Source organism: Callithrix jacchus, chromosome 22 (assembly GCF_049354715.1).
Source record: "Callithrix jacchus isolate 240 chromosome 22, calJac240_pri, whole genome shotgun sequence".
Lineage (NCBI taxonomy): Eukaryota > Metazoa > Chordata > Mammalia > Primates > Cebidae > Callithrix > Callithrix jacchus.
In genome coordinates this window covers 50,859,262-50,876,331 of record NC_133523.1, presented here as the reverse complement: position 1 = coordinate 50,876,331, position 17,070 = coordinate 50,859,262, and the positions used below count along the sequence as shown (strand labels likewise).

General features: G+C 46.8%; 1 protein-coding gene across 16 annotated transcripts in view; it reads left to right on the top strand.

Annotated features, from left to right (window-relative positions):
• Positions 1–4,742: 4,742 nt before the first annotated feature.
• The window catches only part of ZNF329 (zinc finger protein 329), a 28,105-nt gene continuing 15,777 nt past the window's right edge, over positions 4,743–17,070 (top strand). For 4 of the 16 annotated variants that reach the window (XM_035284683.3, XM_035284684.3, XM_078361033.1 and 1 more), the window contains exon 1: positions 4,743–4,780. The gene's annotated coding sequence lies outside the window, so the exon portion shown is untranslated. Of the gene's footprint in view, positions 4,894–4,956; positions 5,042–9,932; positions 10,138–10,489; positions 10,680–13,528; positions 13,580–17,070 lie in introns of those variants that run through there. The other 12 variants (XM_078361025.1, XM_078361034.1, XM_078361030.1 and 9 more) reach the window with 8 other exon arrangements.

Below are 17,070 nucleotides of genomic sequence, written 5' to 3'. Positions count from 1 at the left end.
GGAGCTGTATTGACACATTTAGTGCTGATTTATAGAATCATTCTACATAACTATATAGTAGTCTGTAGCAGGAGGAATGCCTAGAGCAGTCACAGAACAGAAGCAGTACATGGGAAAACAGCCACGCCAGGACAAGAACCAAAGACGCAGGCAGTGGCATCCCTGCCTGAAAGGACATATGCTGTATCACAGGCTTGGAGCAAGAGTCTCTCTTCCTGATAAAGGAGTTACAGTACAGGGTATGGCTGCATCAGAAGTTTAGCAGATGAGGAGCCGTGGGGTCTGACCACACCCCATGCATCAAGGGGTATTTATCTCTTAAGCATTGAGGACATAAAGCAATTAAAATCACTCCATATTCCGAGAACCTAGGCAGAGTGTGAGGTGTTCCGTGATCTCTGCCCTGCAAGGCTTTTCTCCTTGCAAGCTCCCATCTGCAAAGACCCTTCCAGATGTTGTGGGATCTTGTGAGCAGAGGTTGCCTCCCTTCTCAGAGATCTTATGTAAATAAGCCCTCTTTATAAGCCTCTCATACAGCTTCCACGTTGAGAAGGCATTCGTGGGACCAGAGCAGTATTCCCCACTCTGCGACCACCCCGAGGTGTTCCCCGGTGTTACTATGCTCTTGGATGGTCTTTACCTTAGGATTCCTGATGTGGCTTGATTTCTAATTAAGCACCAATATACGGTTTAGTTGGGCGTATAAACTTCAGTGTACTCTGAGCCAAGCAAGCTTATTATTATTTTTTCTTTCCTATACATATAGCACAATGTGACATTTGCCAAGCTCATAATTATTTAGATGGAATTAACATAGGTCTTCCTCTGGCTATCTTGACCCACAATGAGCTCAAGCGACCCTCCCTTCCCAATCTCCCAAAGTGCTGAAAGTACAGGCGTGAGGGACAGAGCCAGGCCCACACAATTGTTTCAAAATTTCTGCCTGTTTCAAAAATGTTCTTTAAAAAATGTTGGGGTACGTTAAATCCAATAAATTATTACTTTTTCAGTTCTCATTTCTTTGGCTGAGGGAATTTCTTGCTCTTCAGGAAGTTTCTTTTTCTTTCTCTTTTTTTTTTTTGGAGAGACTCTCACTCTCTTGCCCAGGCTGTAGTGCAATGGCACCACGATGGCTGTCTCGGCTCACCGCAACCTCCGCCTCCCGGGTTCAAGCAATTCTCCTGCCTCAGCCTCCCGAGTAGCTGAGACTACAGGCGCCCGCTATCACGCCCGACTAAGTTTTGTATTTTTAATGGAGAAGGGGTTTTACCATGTTGGCCAGGTTGGTCTTGAACTCCTGACCTCGAGTGATCCGCCAGCCTCGGCCTCCCAAAGCGTTGGGATTACAGGCGTGAACCACTGCGCTCGGCCCTCCTCAGGGAGTTTCTCAACAAACTATCACTAAGCCACTGTATTAATAAAAATCCTGACAAGAACGCCCAGGATCCGAAAGTGAGCTTCAGTCTCGGGATAGTCACCCCCGCTCCCTCCAGGCCGGCGTCGGGGCCTTGAGGCACCTCTGGAAAGTGAATCGCACGGAGCACCGCGGGGTTTCAGGTTTTTGGCTGTCTACTGCGCAAGCCTTGGCATCACGGGCGTTTTTCCCTCTCACGCTCGGGTCCCCTCAAGGCGGGCGCTGTGTGTGACCCCAGAACACCGCAACTCTCAGGACCACCACAACCCTCCTGCTGCCGCTAGAGGGCGCCATCGCCGCGGCTTACGCAAGCACAGGGAGGAAGCGGTGGAGCGCCGCGCAGCGGTGATTTCCGGGAGATGGAGGCTCCGGAAGACCACGCCTGCGCAGCGAGGGTGGATGGGGGGGCCCTCAAAGGGCGCGCGCTGCGCAGCTGAGGGGTCGGCGTTCGCTTTGGCGGTTGGGCGTGGTGACCCGGGCTCCCCAAGCTACTGCGGGGTAGACGGGGGCCGGGGCGCTCAGTCCGCGACCTGGGCGGCCCGCAACACGGCTGTGGGTTCTCCGCCGTGGGCGCCCGGGCTGGGGCTTCGGCGACTCGCGTGGAGCCGGCGGCTGGCTGGGTGGGGATCGTCCCCAGATCCGGCAGGGGGCGGGGCCTCCCCCAGATCCGGCAGGGGGCGGGGCCTTCCCTGCTTGCGATCTTTCCCACGGTCCAAGAATCCCCCTCGCCTCAGCTGACTTCGCCGTCAGCCCCCCGAGCCAGTTCCCGAACGCCTGGCCAGGTGACGGCCGCCACCCCGGCCTGGGCAGTCTGCGAGTGCCTCTCACCCCCGTCAGACGTTCCCGAGCTCAGGAGGAAAAAAAGGACAAGGAGCTGCTTATGAGTCTGTCTGTGTCGATGTAATAGTAGTTGTGGATTTTGTGAGCTCAGGGAAAATAAGTGGACGGGGCACGGACCGCGTGGTTCCACTGGGACGTCTGGGAGTGCCTCCAGGAGGAGGAGACCGGAAAGAAGGGGCAGCGTCCAGCAATTGGACAAAGGCCAGAGGGCCTTTCTGGCAGGAGGGCTGGGGCGAGCAGAAGCTGGTTTGGCTCTTTACCCCTGGGCAGAAGTGCCTTGTGGCATAAGTCAGTGAAGGCCTGAAAGGGATGTTGAGGCAGCAGCAAAAGGCGTTGAGTGCCACTGGATACGATCATGCCACTGGACTATAGCCTGGCACTGATGAAGCCACAGGTGTGGCTCACGCCTGTAATCCCAGTACTTTGGGTGACCGAGGTGGGCAGTATGAGCTCAGGAGTTTGAGACCAGCCTGGGCAACATGGTGAAACCGTCTTTACTAAAAAACAAAAATTAGCTGCGTGTGGTGGCAGGTGTCTGTAATCCCAGCTACTCGGGAGGCTGAGACAGGAGAAACGCTTGAACCGGGGACGCAGAGGTTGGAGGTTGCAGGGAGCCTAGATCCCGCCACTGCCCTTCAGCCTGAGCAATAGAGCAGGACTATCTCAAAATAACAAAAAGTCACATATGTTGGCCAGGCAAGGTGGCTTCCGCCTGTGACCCTAGCACTTTGGGAGGCTGAGGATTACTTGAACCCTAGAGTTTAAGAGCAGCCTGGATAAAACAGTGAGACACCCCACCCCCCATCTCTACTAACAAATTAAGCAGGCAGGCCCGGTGCGATGGCTCACGCCTGTAATCCCAGCACTTTGGGAGGCTGAAACCGGTGGATCACAAGGTCAGGAGTTCAGACCAGCCTGACCAACATGGCAAAACCCCGATCGACTCTACTTTTTAAAAAAATACAAAAATTAGCCGGGTGTGGTGGCATATGCCTATAATCCCATCTATTCAGGAGGCTGAGGCAGGAGAATCTGTTAAACCCGGGAGGCAGAGGTTGCAGTGACCGAAAATCATGCCATTTCACTCCAGCCTGGGCGACAAAGCTAGACTCCGTTTCAAAAAAAAAAAAATTAGCCTGGCACGGTGGCCTACACCTGTAGTCCCAGCAAGTTGGGCAGTTGAGATGGGAGGATTGGTTGAGTCCAGGAGGTCAAGGATGCAGTGAGATACGATCATGCCACTGGACTATAGCCTGGACAGCAAAGCAAGACCCCATCTCCAAGGAAAAAAAAAAGTATCATTTTGTAAATGAATTCTGGGATGCTAATCTTGATGTAGAAAGGCTCCTACCCTAAGAACAAACAGATAATTCCTGAACAGGGATTGGCAAACAATGGCCTCAGTGGGCCTCCTATTCTTTTTTTTTTTTTTTTTAATTTTTATTTCTTGACTCAGCTTGTGTAGAAGGGCCTCCTATTCTTGTAAAGTTCTGTTGGAATGCAGCCTCACTCGTTCGTTTAGTGTTATCTATGGCTGCTATCTGAGAGAGTTGGGTCGTCATGGAAGAGACCTTACGGTCTGCAAAGCTGAAACTATCATTGGGTTTTTTACAGAAAAAGTTTGCTAACTTGTGACCTAGAAGAATACACACTTGTGGCCGGGCACGGTGGCTCATGCCCATAATCCCAGCACTTTGGGGGGCCAAGGTGGGCGAATCACCTGAGGTCAGGAGTTTTGAAGACCAGCCTGGCCAACATGGTAAAACCTCATCTCTACTAAAAATACAAAAATTAGCCAGGTGTGGTGGTGCGCGCCTGTAATTCCAGCTACTCAGGAGGCTGAGGCACCGCGCATGGCCTGCAATTTGTTTTTAGAGAACTGTTCATCTTGTATGTAAGTTAGTCGGTTTGTTTTAACCACCCTCTTTTGCTCCGTTGCACATACCATAATTTCTTTCTCGCAGTAAATATTTAGGCTTCCAACTTTCCCATGCTAAAATTTAAGAGAACCACGGAAGGAATGAAAAAATGTGTAGTTTTCATTTTCAACCGGCTGTTGTCATTACTGAGGAAAGTTACTGGCTTTGTTTATTTATTTATTTATTTCCTAGCCGCCGCCCCTCTACATTTCTTACATCTAGTTATTTTAACAAATTAGGCCTCCCCAAATGCTGGGAATACAGGCGTGAGCCACACACCCAGTACATATATTGCCAATGAATAATGAGTGTACTTATCTGAATTTTAACATTTTTCTCAAAAAAAAAAAAATTATGGATATAGAAATATTTTAGCAAATTATGCAGTAAATAAAAGGAAGGCTCTATAAAAAAAAAGATTTTTTTTTAAAAAGCCTGCGCGTCCGCCCCGAGATAACCCCACGCCCGGGTAAAGATTAACCCCGTACCCACGGCCACCCGGTCGCTGGGCGGGGGGAGCTTGGGGGCCTCGCGCACGCGCACATCCAGGTCCCGGCAGCCGCGCAAGCGCAATCGCAGGGAACATGGCTGCCGCCGGCGCCCAACCGTAAGTGCCGACGCATCCCTGGGCCGTTTGCTGCCTCCGTTTCCCTCTGCGGGGCGGCGTGGCGGGTGGAGGCCCGCCGGATCCCGGTGGGGCGGCGAGGGGCGGGTCCGCAGGTGGGCTTCACCTGGGTAGTGGGCATGTCGGGCCCTCGAGGGCGGGGGTCTGGCCAGGGCGCTGTTCTTGTTGCGGGTGGCTACGCTCCCGAGGGCTAGGTCGCTCTCAGGCTGGTGTGGACGCCTCCGTCGTTCCTTCGCGTCACCCGTGAGTTCCGCGCTCCTGTCCCTATCCGACTCTCCCACGGCGACCGTTCTGCCGCGCCTGCTGGGTATTCTGGTCCGTCTCCTGGGGTCATCCCCGAGTCTACCGCTTTTCTGCCGGCGGGTGGGAGTGGCGGTGTAGGCGTGGGTCGGCCTCCGGCTGAATTGGCTGCCCTGAGCCAATGGGCTGAGCCGCTTCCTTTTGAGTCCGGCAGGTGTTAGATCACCTGTGTGTTTTTCCATTTGATAATTGCAAAATCATGTTTTACTGCAATTCTAAGTGGGGGCCTAATTTTTGCACCTGTTTAGTGACCATTTCGCTGTCTTTTCCCTTCGTTTTGTGGTTTCTTTTCGTCGTGCACTCTCCCAGTCTCAGTATTTTACGACAAAAAATACTGGTTTATATAGAGAAGCTGAAAGAATTGTTCACTGAACAACCCGGTTAACATCTGCTGAACTTAGTGTATTCCTTATCATTCCTTCTGTCCATCCTTTCTGCCATCCATTAATCCACCTTTTGGGGAAACATTTCAAATTAAGTTGTAGATAACACTTCTCCCTCAAACACCTCACTATCCTTAATATGAATTAGAGTTCAGTAGTGCTTTTTTAAATTTTTTGAGCCCAAATTGACTTTCAGTGAAATGCACAGATCTTCACTGTACCATTTGAGGAGTTTTGACAAATGCAATCTAAACCTTTATTAAAATTACCGTCAGCCTGGAAAGGTTCCTTATCTTTTGCCAAGTAAAAGAATTTGGCTATTAGGAACGTGGGATTGTAAGAGTATGTTTTGAATACCAAGCTTTTGTCTGTTTTGCTTTTCCCACAGCAGCTGACTTTTCCTCCATTCTACTGCTTGTTTCCCTCTAAACCAAACTTTTAATTTTGAAAGTTTCACATTTACATAAAAGTTGCAGGAATAGTTTAACACATGTAAAACCATCCAGATTCTCAAATTATTAACACTTGTTGGCACATTAGCTTTACCTTTCTCCTCTCCCTGCCTCAAACACATGCATAGATGTCACCACAAAAAGGGGCCGGAACTATACCCCAAGAGAGGGTTCTTGTATCTCCAGAAAGAAAGAATTTAGGGCGAGGCCATAAAGTGAAAGCAAGTTTATTAAGAAAGTAAAGGAATAAAAGAATGGCTACTCCATAGATAGAGCATCCCCAAGAACTGGTTGCCCATTTTTATGGTTATTTCTTGATTATATGCTAAGGACAGGGGTGATTATTTATGCCTACCCTTTTTAGACCACATAGGGTAACTTCCTGACATTGCCATGATATTTGTAAACTGTCACGGTGCTGGTGGGAAAATAACTGGAGGTCACTCTCGTCGCCATCCTGGTTTTGGTGGGTTTTAGCCACTTTCTTTACTGCAAGCTGTTTTATCAACAAGATCTTTATGATCTGTATCTTGTGCCAATCTCCTCTCTCATCTTGTGACCTAGAATGCCTTAACTGTCTGGGAATGCAGCCCAGTAGGTCTCAACCTTATTTTACCCAGCCCCTATTTAAGGTGGAGTTGCTTTGGTTCAGACACCTCTGACATAGGGTTCCCTTTTTTATATTTTACGTACATACATGTACACACAGCAAGTGTTGCAGAGGCAGGTGTGGTACAGACATATATTTACATACACTTAGGTTTTTTTGACTGAGTTACTGAAAGTATGTGGTAGATACCATACTTCACTCTGAAATACTTCAGCCAGGATTTCGTAAGAAAAATAACTTTTTTTTTTTTTTGAGACAGAGTTTCGCTGTTGTTACCCAGACTGGAGTGCAATGGCACGATCTCGGCTCACCGCAACCTCTGCCTCCTGGGTTCAAGCAATTCTCCTGCCTCAGCCTCCCAAGTAGCTGGGACTACAGGACCACCATGCCCGGCTAATTTTTGTATTTTTAGTAGAGACAGGGTTTCACCTTATTGACCAGGATGGTCTCGATCTCTTGACCTTGATCTCTTGATCCACCTGCCTCGGCCTCCCAAAGTGCTGGAATTATAGGCATGAGCCACCGCGCCCGGCCAGCAAGAAAAATAACTTTCTTATTTTTTTTTCGGATGGGGTTTCACCATGTTGGCCAGGCTGGTCTCGAGCTCCTGACCTTAAGTGATCTGCCCACCTCGGCCTCCCAAAGTGCTGGGATTACAGGCGTCAGCCACCACGCCCAGCTTACTTTCTTATTTTAAGTTTTGTATTTTTTGGAGATGAGGTCTCACTGTGTTGCCCAGACTTGTTTTGAACTCCTGGCCTTAGGCAGTTCTTCTGCCATGGCCTCCCAAAGTGCTGGGATTACAGGTGAGAGCCACCACACCTCGCTAAAAAGAACATTCTTGAACAAAACTCGTGTTATTACCACACCCAAATACTTTTTTTTTTTTTTTTTAAGATAGAGTCTTAGTCTGTCACCCAGAGTAGAGTGCAGTGGTGTGATCTCAGCTCATTGTACCTTCCGCCTCCCGGGCTCAAATGATTTTCCTGCCTCAGCCTCCCAAGTAGCTGGAAGTACAGGCATGTGCCACGAGGCCCAGCTAATATTTGTGTTTTTAGTAGAGACAGGGTTTGGCTGTGTTGGCCAGGCTGGTCTTGAATTCCTGACCTCAAGTGGTCTGCCTACCTCAGCCTCCCACAGTGCTGGTATTATAGGCCTGAGCTGTTGCACCTGGCCCCAGGTACTTTATTATTGATCTAGAACCCTTGTCTGATATAGTTTGTATGGTTTTTTGGTATTGGTTTTGATCCAGGATCCTGTGTTACATTTACTTGTCAAGTATTTTAGTCTCCTTCAACCTTGGATGGCACCCTCCTTTCATTTTTTTTTCCATGAAATTGATATATTTTTAAAAGACCCAGTTGGTTGTTGTGTAGGTTGTCACTTGATTGTTAGTCCCAGTATTAAATTCAGACCCTTACCTTTGGCAGGGAATGACCTAAGTGACATGTTCTTCTTGGTGTGTCATGTCAGGAAGCATGTGAGGTTGGTGGTGGTCAGACTTCTGTCATGTGGTTAACGTGCTCTCTGTCGAGATCCTCCACTTTTTCCCTTTTGTAGTTGATAAACCATTCTCGAGGTGGTACTTTGAATGTTCTTTTAATCTTATGTTCATGGTGTGTTACTCATTTTGACATAAGATGTTTCACATCTTTTTCTTTATGTTTTGTGCCTTTTATGTGTTGTTTAAGAAATTCTTTGGCCAGGCGTGGGGCTCAGTCCTGTAACCCCAGCACTTTGGGAGGCTGAGGCAGGCAGATCACTTGAGGTCAGGATTTCAAGACCAGACTGGCCAGTATGGTGGAACCCCATATCTATTAAACATACAAAAATTAGCTGGGCACGGTGGCAGTCACCTGTAATCCAAGTTACTCGGGAGGCTGAGGTAGGAGAATTGCTTAAACTCAGAAGGCGGAGGTTGCAGTGAGCCAACATCACGCCACTACACTCCAGCCTGGGTGACAGAGTGAGACGGCGTCTCAAAATTTAAAAAAAAAAAAAAAAAAAGAAAACCCTTTTGGCCTGGTGCTGTGGCTCACACCTTAATTCCAGCACTTTGGGAGTCTAAGGCTGGGGGATTGCCTGAGTCAGGAGTTTGAAACCAGACTGGGCAATAGCGAGATCCAATCTTAACATTAAAAAAGAAAAATTATGGTTGGGTGGATCGCCTGAGGTCAGGAGTTTGAAACCAGCCTGGGCAACAAGGTGAAACCTCGTCTCTACTAAAAATATAAAAAATTAGCCATGTGTGGTGGTGGGTACCTGTAGTCCCAGCTACCTGGGAGGCTGAGGCAAGAGAATTGCTTGAACCCAGGAGGTGGAGGTTGTGGGCTGAGATCATGCCACTCCACTCCAGCCTGGGCAACAGAGTGAGACTCCATCTGAAAAAAAAAGAAAGAAATTCTTTTTTATTTATATTTTTTCTATTTCTTTGTCTTATCTCAAAAGGTATCAAGAAAATAAATTCTTTCTACCATGATAAAAATATTCTTGTAGTTCTTTTTTTTTTGTTAGACCGAGTCTCACTGTTGTCACCAGGGCTGAAGTGCAATGGCGTGATCTTTGCTCACTGCAACTTCCACCTCTCAGATTCCAGCAATTCTCCTGCCTCAGCCTCCTGAGTAACTGAGATTATAGGCGCTCGCCACCGCGCCCAGCTAATTTTTGTATTTTTAGTAGAGACAGCGTTTCTCCATGTTGGCCAGGCTGGTCTCGAACTCCTGACCTCAGGTGATCCACCTGCCTCGGCCTCCCAAAGTGCTGGGATTACAAACGTGGGTCACCGTGCCCAGCCTAGTTCTATACTTTTAATCATTCAAAAAAATTTTTTCTCACATACTGTGTAGGTCTTGTAAGCATGTGTGTGAGTGTGTGTGAGTTAGGAATTGTAATTATTTTCCCATCTGAAAAGACAGCAGGAGAAATACGTACTCTTACTAATACGTGAGGCCACTTTACCACCTTCTAAATTATTATATGCCTCCAAGTCTGTTTGGGGCCCTGTCCTTCCTGTACCTTCACTGGGTTGCTTGCGTACTGGAACTTTAAGGAAAAGCCTTGACTTTGGCAAAACAGCTACTCCCAGCTCTTCTTCCTCCCTTACTTTTGTTCTTAAATCAGTTCTCATGGCTATTTCAGGATCCGTCTTCTTCAGTGTGAATTTTTCAGGTTTCAGTAAAATCATATCAGAGACTTGCTTAGGAGGCATTGCCTTGTCAGTCTAGTGAGAGTTGTCCTGGTTTCAGTACTGGGCCCTTTCATCTTTGTACCTGGTCTAGCTCCCTACTTACCCAAGTGCCCTTTGAGGTTTTCAGTAAACTTTTGCAAGTTTTCACCACAAAAATACTATACAATTTTTCTTATTTTTGTTTTCTTTTCTTTGAGTCAAGGTCTTGCTGTTTCACCCAGGCTAGAATGCAGTGGTATGATCACAGCTCACTGCAGTCTTGAATTCCTGGGCTCCCAAGAGGCTGGGACTTCAGGTATGCACCATCACACCTGGCTAAAGGCGTCTCACTGCATCGTCCAAGCTGGCCTCGCTCCTAGGCTCAAGCGATCCTCCTGCCTAGACCTCCCAAAGTGCTGGGATTATAGGTATAATTATCATTGCACCCGGCCTCGGCTGGGCTTTCATTGTGATTAGATAGTGGGTCTGGGGCGAGGGTGGCCTTGCATTTATTGAGGTTTGCATAGTTTGAACTTCCTGCTAGCACCAAGGAGGAAACACCCAGACTTTCTTGTTAGCTTGCCCAGATGAGAGGGAGAAGGAGAAAGCGGTGGGGGACTTGAAGGCTGTCAGTAACCATCCAAAATGGAGTCAGACTCTTTATCACACTTGTAATCAGATGGCTGACTTTATCAGCACGGGCTTAAAGTTGGTAAATGATTTGTTTTTGTTAATGAGTTGTGAACATGTAAAGTAAACACTATTGTGGGTGTTCCACAGAGATGGCCGGAGCCATGTGGATGGGCATAAATGGCTAATGTCCAGCAACTGTCGATGTCAGGTATTCACGCACCTGGCCTGAGTGGATCCTTCTGCCTTTCAGGAGTACCAGGAAGTGGAATTCTACATGAGCTCAACATATCCCTGCAAGGACTGTTATTTCCCTCATAAAGTCCGAAAATACCAGAAATGTGCCAAATGGGGTCTAGACCAGTGGTTTCGACCGTCACAGACTCAACACATACGTACTCTTTTATACAGCTTTATTGAGATAAAATTCATGTATCATGCAATTTACTCTTTTAAGGTGTACAATTCAGTTTTTAAATTCTGTTAACTAGCTTGTACATCCATTGCCGTAATCAATCTTTTTATTTTATTTTATTTTTGAGACGGAGTTTCGCTCTTGTTACCCAGGCTGGAGTGCAATGGCACGATCTCAGCTCACCACAACCTCCGCCTCCTGGGTCCAGGCAATTCTCCTGCCTCAGCCTCCCAAGTAGCTGGGATTACAGGCACGCGCCACCATGCCCAGCTAATTTTTTGTATTTTTAGTAGAGACAGGGTTTCACCATGTTGATCAGGATGGTCTCGATCTCCTGACCTCGTGATCCACCCGCCTCGGCCTCCCAAAGTGCTGGGATTACAGGCGTGAGCCACGGTGCCTGGCCTGCCATAATCAATCTTTGAATGTTTTTCTCAGCCCCAGGAAGAAAACCCATACTCGTTAGCAGTCACTCCTCCATCTTTCCCATCCTTCTCAGCCCTAGGCAATCACTAATCTACTTTCTGTCTTGGCCGGGCACAGTGACTCACACCTGTAATCCCAGCACTTTGGGAGGCTGAGGCGGTTGGATCACCTGAGGTCTGGAGTTCGAGACCAGCTGACCAACGTGGTGAAATCCCACCTCTACTAAAAATACAAAAAATTAGCTGGGCGTGGTGGCACACACTTGTAATCCCAGCTAGTTGGGAGGCTGAGGTAGGAGTATCACTTGAATCCGGGAGGCTAATATTTCAGTGAGCCGAGATCACACCATTGCACTCCAGCCTGGGCAACAAGAGCAAAATTCTGTTTTAAAAAATTTTTTTATTTTCTGTTTTATAGATTTGCCTATTATGTATATTTTATATAAATGGCCTACAATATGTGGTCTTTTGTGTGTGGCTTCTGAGACTTAGGAAGATGTTTCATGTTATAGCACGTGTCTTTGTTCATTTTATGGATGAATATTTTATTGTGCAGATAGGACACATTTTGCTTATCCGTTCACCAGTTGATGGACATTGAATTGTTTCCACCTTTTTTTTTTGAGACAGTCTCGCTTTGTTACACAGGCTGGAGTGTAACTTGCAGCCTTGGCTTCCACAAGAAGTCCTTCCGTCTCAGCCATCTGAGTGCCTGGGACTACAGGTGTGCATCACCATGCCTGGCTAAATTTTGTATTTTTTGTATAGAGGAGGTTTCACCACGTTGCCCACGCTGGTCTCAAAGTCCTGGGCTCAAGCAATCTGCCTGCCTTGGCCTTCTAAAGTTCTCATTATAGGCGTGAGCCACTGCACCCAGCCAAGAATACATGTTTTCATTTCTTTTGAGACAGCTACCTAGGAGTGGAACTGATTACAGCCATCTAGTGGGTGTGAAGTTGTATCTTATGGTGGTTTAGATTTATATTTTGGCCAGATGTAGTTGCTCACGCGTGTAATCCCAGCACTTTGGGAGGCCGAGGCAGGGGGATGGCTTGAGCCCAGGAGTTTGAGACCAGCCTAAGCAACATGACAAAGCCCTGTCTCTACAAAAAATAACAAAACATTAGCTGGGTGTGGCGGTGCATGCCTGTAGTCTCAGCTACTCAGGAGGTTGAGGTGAAAGGATCGTCTGAGGCTGAGAGGCTGAGGCTGCAGTGAACCACGATTGCACTACTGCACTTGCCACAGAGTGCAGCTCTGTCTCAGAAAAAAAAGAAATTCTTGGAGATCACTTCCACCAATGGCAATGGGGAAGAGGACAAGTTAGGGAAAGAATCAGTAATACCGGGGACTTCAGAAAGTGTCTATGATGGACAAGGCAGGGTCAGAGGAAGAGAGGGAAAACAGGTGGCTCATGCCTGTAATCCCAGCACTTTGGGAGGCCGAGGCAGGCGGATCACGAGGTCAAGAGATCGAGACCATCCTGGCCAACATGGTGAAACCCTGTCTCTACTAAAAATACAAAAATTAGCTGGGCGTGGTGGCGTGTGCCTGTAGTCCCAGCTACTCGGGAGACTGAGGCAGGAGAATTGCTTGAACCTGGGAGGCAGAGGTTGCAATGAGCCGAGAACACTCCATTGCACTCCAGCCTGGCAACGGGGCGAGACTCCATCTCAAAAAAAAATTTAAAAAAGAGAGGGAAAATAGGAAACCCAAAATATATGTGAACTACCATCAAGATGAATTTTTTACAACATAATGTTTGTACTGGCTGAGTGTGGGGGCTCACACCTGTAATCCCAGTACTGTGGGAGGCCTAAGCAGAAGGATTGATTGAAGCCAGCAGTTCCAGACCAGCCTGGGCAACATAGTAAGACCCTCTTACTACAGAAATTAAAAAAAAAAAATTAGCTAGGCATGGTGGCACACACTTGTAGTCCTAGCTACTTTGGAGGCTGAGATGTGAGGATGGCTTGGACCAAGGAGGTTGAGGCTGCAGTGAGCTGTGATAGTCCCACTGCACTCTAGTCTGGGTGACAGCGCAAGACTCTGTCTCAAATAATAATCAGAATCATAATTTTTTTTTACCATTGTATGGCTAAAAATAATAAATAGGAGATATTTTGAAAACAATCTTAATTTAATTGAAATTCTTACATTAAGTGTCCTAATTAAACAGTATTTTTCTTAAGCTTGTCCTAATGTTTTCCTGTATACGTGTGATCATTTGTTATTTCACTGTGGTACTCAGGCTCTCGTCGACTAACAATGTCTTAATCTGTTCAGGCTGCTGTAAGAAAATACAATAAACCGGGTAGCTTATGAACAACAAAAGTTTATTTCTTACAGATCTGGAAGCTGGGAAGTCTAAGATGAAGGCATGAGAAGATCCGGTGTCTAGTGAGTGCTCTTGCTCACTTTCTGCTTCATAGATGGTGCCTTCTAACTGTCCTCACAGGGTGGAAGGAGCAAGGGAGCTCTCTGGGGCCTCCTAAGTGCACTAATCCCAATACTACCTTCATAATATAATCACCTCCACACAAGACCCACCTCCTAATACCATGAGCTTGGGAGTCAGGATTTCAGGATGAATTTTGGGGAGGAACACAGACATTCAAAGTATAGCAAGGGGTGTAGTTGGTATGACCAATTTTCAACAAGGAGAGAGAATTTAGAGTGAGGTATGAGTGTCCATGAATTCAGGACAGTATCTGGATTTGCTATAAGCTTCCTTCTAAAAATGAAGGCACCTTTCCGCTTATGTCTTATATAGCACACGTAATGTCGTTCCATTCTGAAGTACCCCAGCTGGATACCTGCAGGAACATTGTTCCACAGGATGGTCAGGCATCATGTGGGGTGTTCCTGAGCATGGTACCCTATCTGGTATCCTCAGCCCAGGCTCATCAGATCCTAGCAGCTTCCCCTGCCTCAATCTTTTTGACAACCTAACACCTCTGAAGGTAGCCCACGTGCCCTTCCAGGTAATACTGCCATGGTGAGAGAGAGCTAGAGGTCAGGCTGAAGGAGACTTGCCCCTTTCCAGCGGACATGTGCCTAGCATCACTAGCACTATTCTTGAAGGCTTCTATACACTTACTACACATTTATGGGGATACATACCATAGCATTCACCTATTCAGAGTGCGCAATTCAGTGGTTTTTAGTGTATTCAGAGTTGTGCAACCATAACCACCATCTAATTTCAGAGCATTTTAATCAGCCCAAGAAAAAGCTGTACCCATTAGCAGTTACTCCCTATTCTCCCCTCCTCTCCCCCAGCCTCTGGCAACCACTAGCTGACTTTCCATTTATGTAGATTTGCCTGTTCATGACAATTCATGTAAATAAGGTCATACAACATATGGTCTTCTGTGTCTGGCTTCTTTCATGGAGCATAGTGTTTTCAAGATTCATCTGTTAAAACATGTATTCATGCTTTATTCTTTTTTTATGGCTGATGTATTCCATTATGTGGATATATCACATTTTGTTTGTCTGTTCATCCGTTCATTGATTTTTAGGCATTTATTTGGATCGTTTCTTCTTTTTTGTTTATTATGAATTGTACTGCCAGGAACATCCATCTACAAGTTTATCTGTGGACATGTGTTTGCATTTTTCTTGAGTAGATACCAAGAGTGTAGGTATTAAAACTTAGTCTGTTTTGTATTGCTATAAAGGAATACCTGAGGCTGAGTTATTTATTTATTTATTTATTTATTTTTTGAGACGGAGTTTCGTTCTTGTTACCCAGGCTGGAGTGCAATGGCACGATCTCGGCTCACTGCAACCTCCGCCTCCTGGGTTCAGGCAATTCTCCTGCCTCAGCCTCCTGAGTAGCTGGGATTACAGGCACGCGCCACCATGCCCAGCTAAGTTTTTGTATTTTTAGTAGAGACGGGGTTTCACCATTTTGACCAGGATGGTCTCGATCTCTTGACCTCGTGATCCATCCACCTCGGCCTCCCAAAGTGCTGGGATTACAGGTGTGAACCACCGGGTGAGGCTGGGTAATTTATAAAGGAAAGAGGTTTATTTAGCTCATGGCTCTGCATGATTTCTGGTGAGGGCTTTTGTATTACATCAAAATATGGCAGAGAAGGACAGAGGGGAAGTGGGCATATACCAAGGGGAGCCAAACCCAAGGGCTGTCCTGGCCTCATAACAACGTGTTCTTGGGGTCACTAATTCATTCCCCTCCCCCTATAGAACCAATCTAGTCTTAAGAGAGCAAGAACCCACTACTGTGAGAACAGCTCCAAGCCATTCATGAGGGTTCCACCTCCATCACCCAAACCCCTCCCAGTAGGCTGCATGTTCCATCACCACCACAGTAGGGATTAAATGTCAGCATGAGATTTGGTGTGGACAGACATACCATAGCGGGTGGAATAGCTGGATCATATGATAACTCTATGTTTTCCTTTTTGAGAATCATTAGACTGTTTTCCAAAATAGCTTTACTCTTTTACATTTGCACCAGCATGAATGAGGTTTCCAGTTTTTCCATGTCCTCCGAATACTTGTTACTGTTTTTGTTTGTTTTTAAATATTGACTATACTAGTAAGTGTAAAATGGTATCTCACTGTGGTTTTGATCAGCGTTTCCCTAATGTCTAATGATGTTGATCATCATTTCATGTGTTCATTGACCATTTGTATGTCGTCTTTGGAGAAATATCTATTAAGAACTCCTATGGAATGAATGTAGTGTCCCCTCAAAATTCATATGTTGATGCCTTATTCCCAATGTGATGGTATTTGGAGATGGGGCCTGTGGGAGGTAATTACGTCACGAGGGTAAAACCTTTTTGAATGAAATTAGTGCTCTTATAAGAGGAGACAGTGGGAGCTCGCGGTGGGTGGATCACGAGGTCAAGAGATCAAGACCATCCTGGTCAACGTGGTGAAACCCCGTCTCTACTAAAAATACAAAAATTAGCTGGGCATGGTGGCGCATGCCTGTAGTCCCAGCTACTCAGGAGGCTGAGGCAGGAGAATTGCCTGGACCCAGGAGGTGGAGGTTGCGGTGAGCCGAGATCGCGCCATTGCCATTCCAGCCTGGGTAACAAGAGCGAAACTCCGTCTCAAAAAAAAAAAAAGAGGAGACAGGAGAGGTCTCAGGAGCTCCTGCTTCCTGCCCTCTGCCCTGTGAAGGCACACTGAGAAGGTGGCCATGTGCAAACCAGGAAGAGGACCTTCACCAGAACTGATGATGCTGACACTGATTTTGGGCTTTCTAGCCTCCATTTCTGTGAGAAACAGATTCCCATTGTTTAAGCCATCCAGTCTATTTGTTGTAGCAGCCCAAACTAAGGCAAGATCCTTTGTTTCTAAAAATACAGTTTCTGTCTCTTTATTATTGGATTGTAAGAGTTTTCTATATTCTAAATATACATATATAAATATTTTCTCCCATTTGATGGAGTGTGATTTCACTTTCTTGTTGTTTTCCTGAGGAGATTTAGTAATAGTAACATAGTTGTTGTTGTTGTTTTAGACACAGTTTCGCTCTTGTTACCCAGGCTGGAGTGCAATGGTGAGATCTCGGCTCACCGCAACCTCCGCCTCTTGGGTTCAGGCAATTCTCCTGCCTCAGCCTCCTGAGTAGCTGGGATTACAGGCACGCGCCACCGTGCCCAGCTAATTTTTTGTATCTTTAGTAGAGACAGGGTTTCACCATGATGACCAGGATGGTCTCGATCTCTTGACCTTGTGATCCACCTGTCTCGGCCTTCCAAAGTGCTGGGATTACAGGCTTGAGCTACCGCGCCTGGCCCATAGTTGTTTTCAACGGAGTTTTGCTCTTGTTGCTCAGGCTGCAGTGCATTGGCATGATCTCGGCTCACTGCAACCTCTGCCTCCTGAGTTCAAGCGATTTTCCTGCC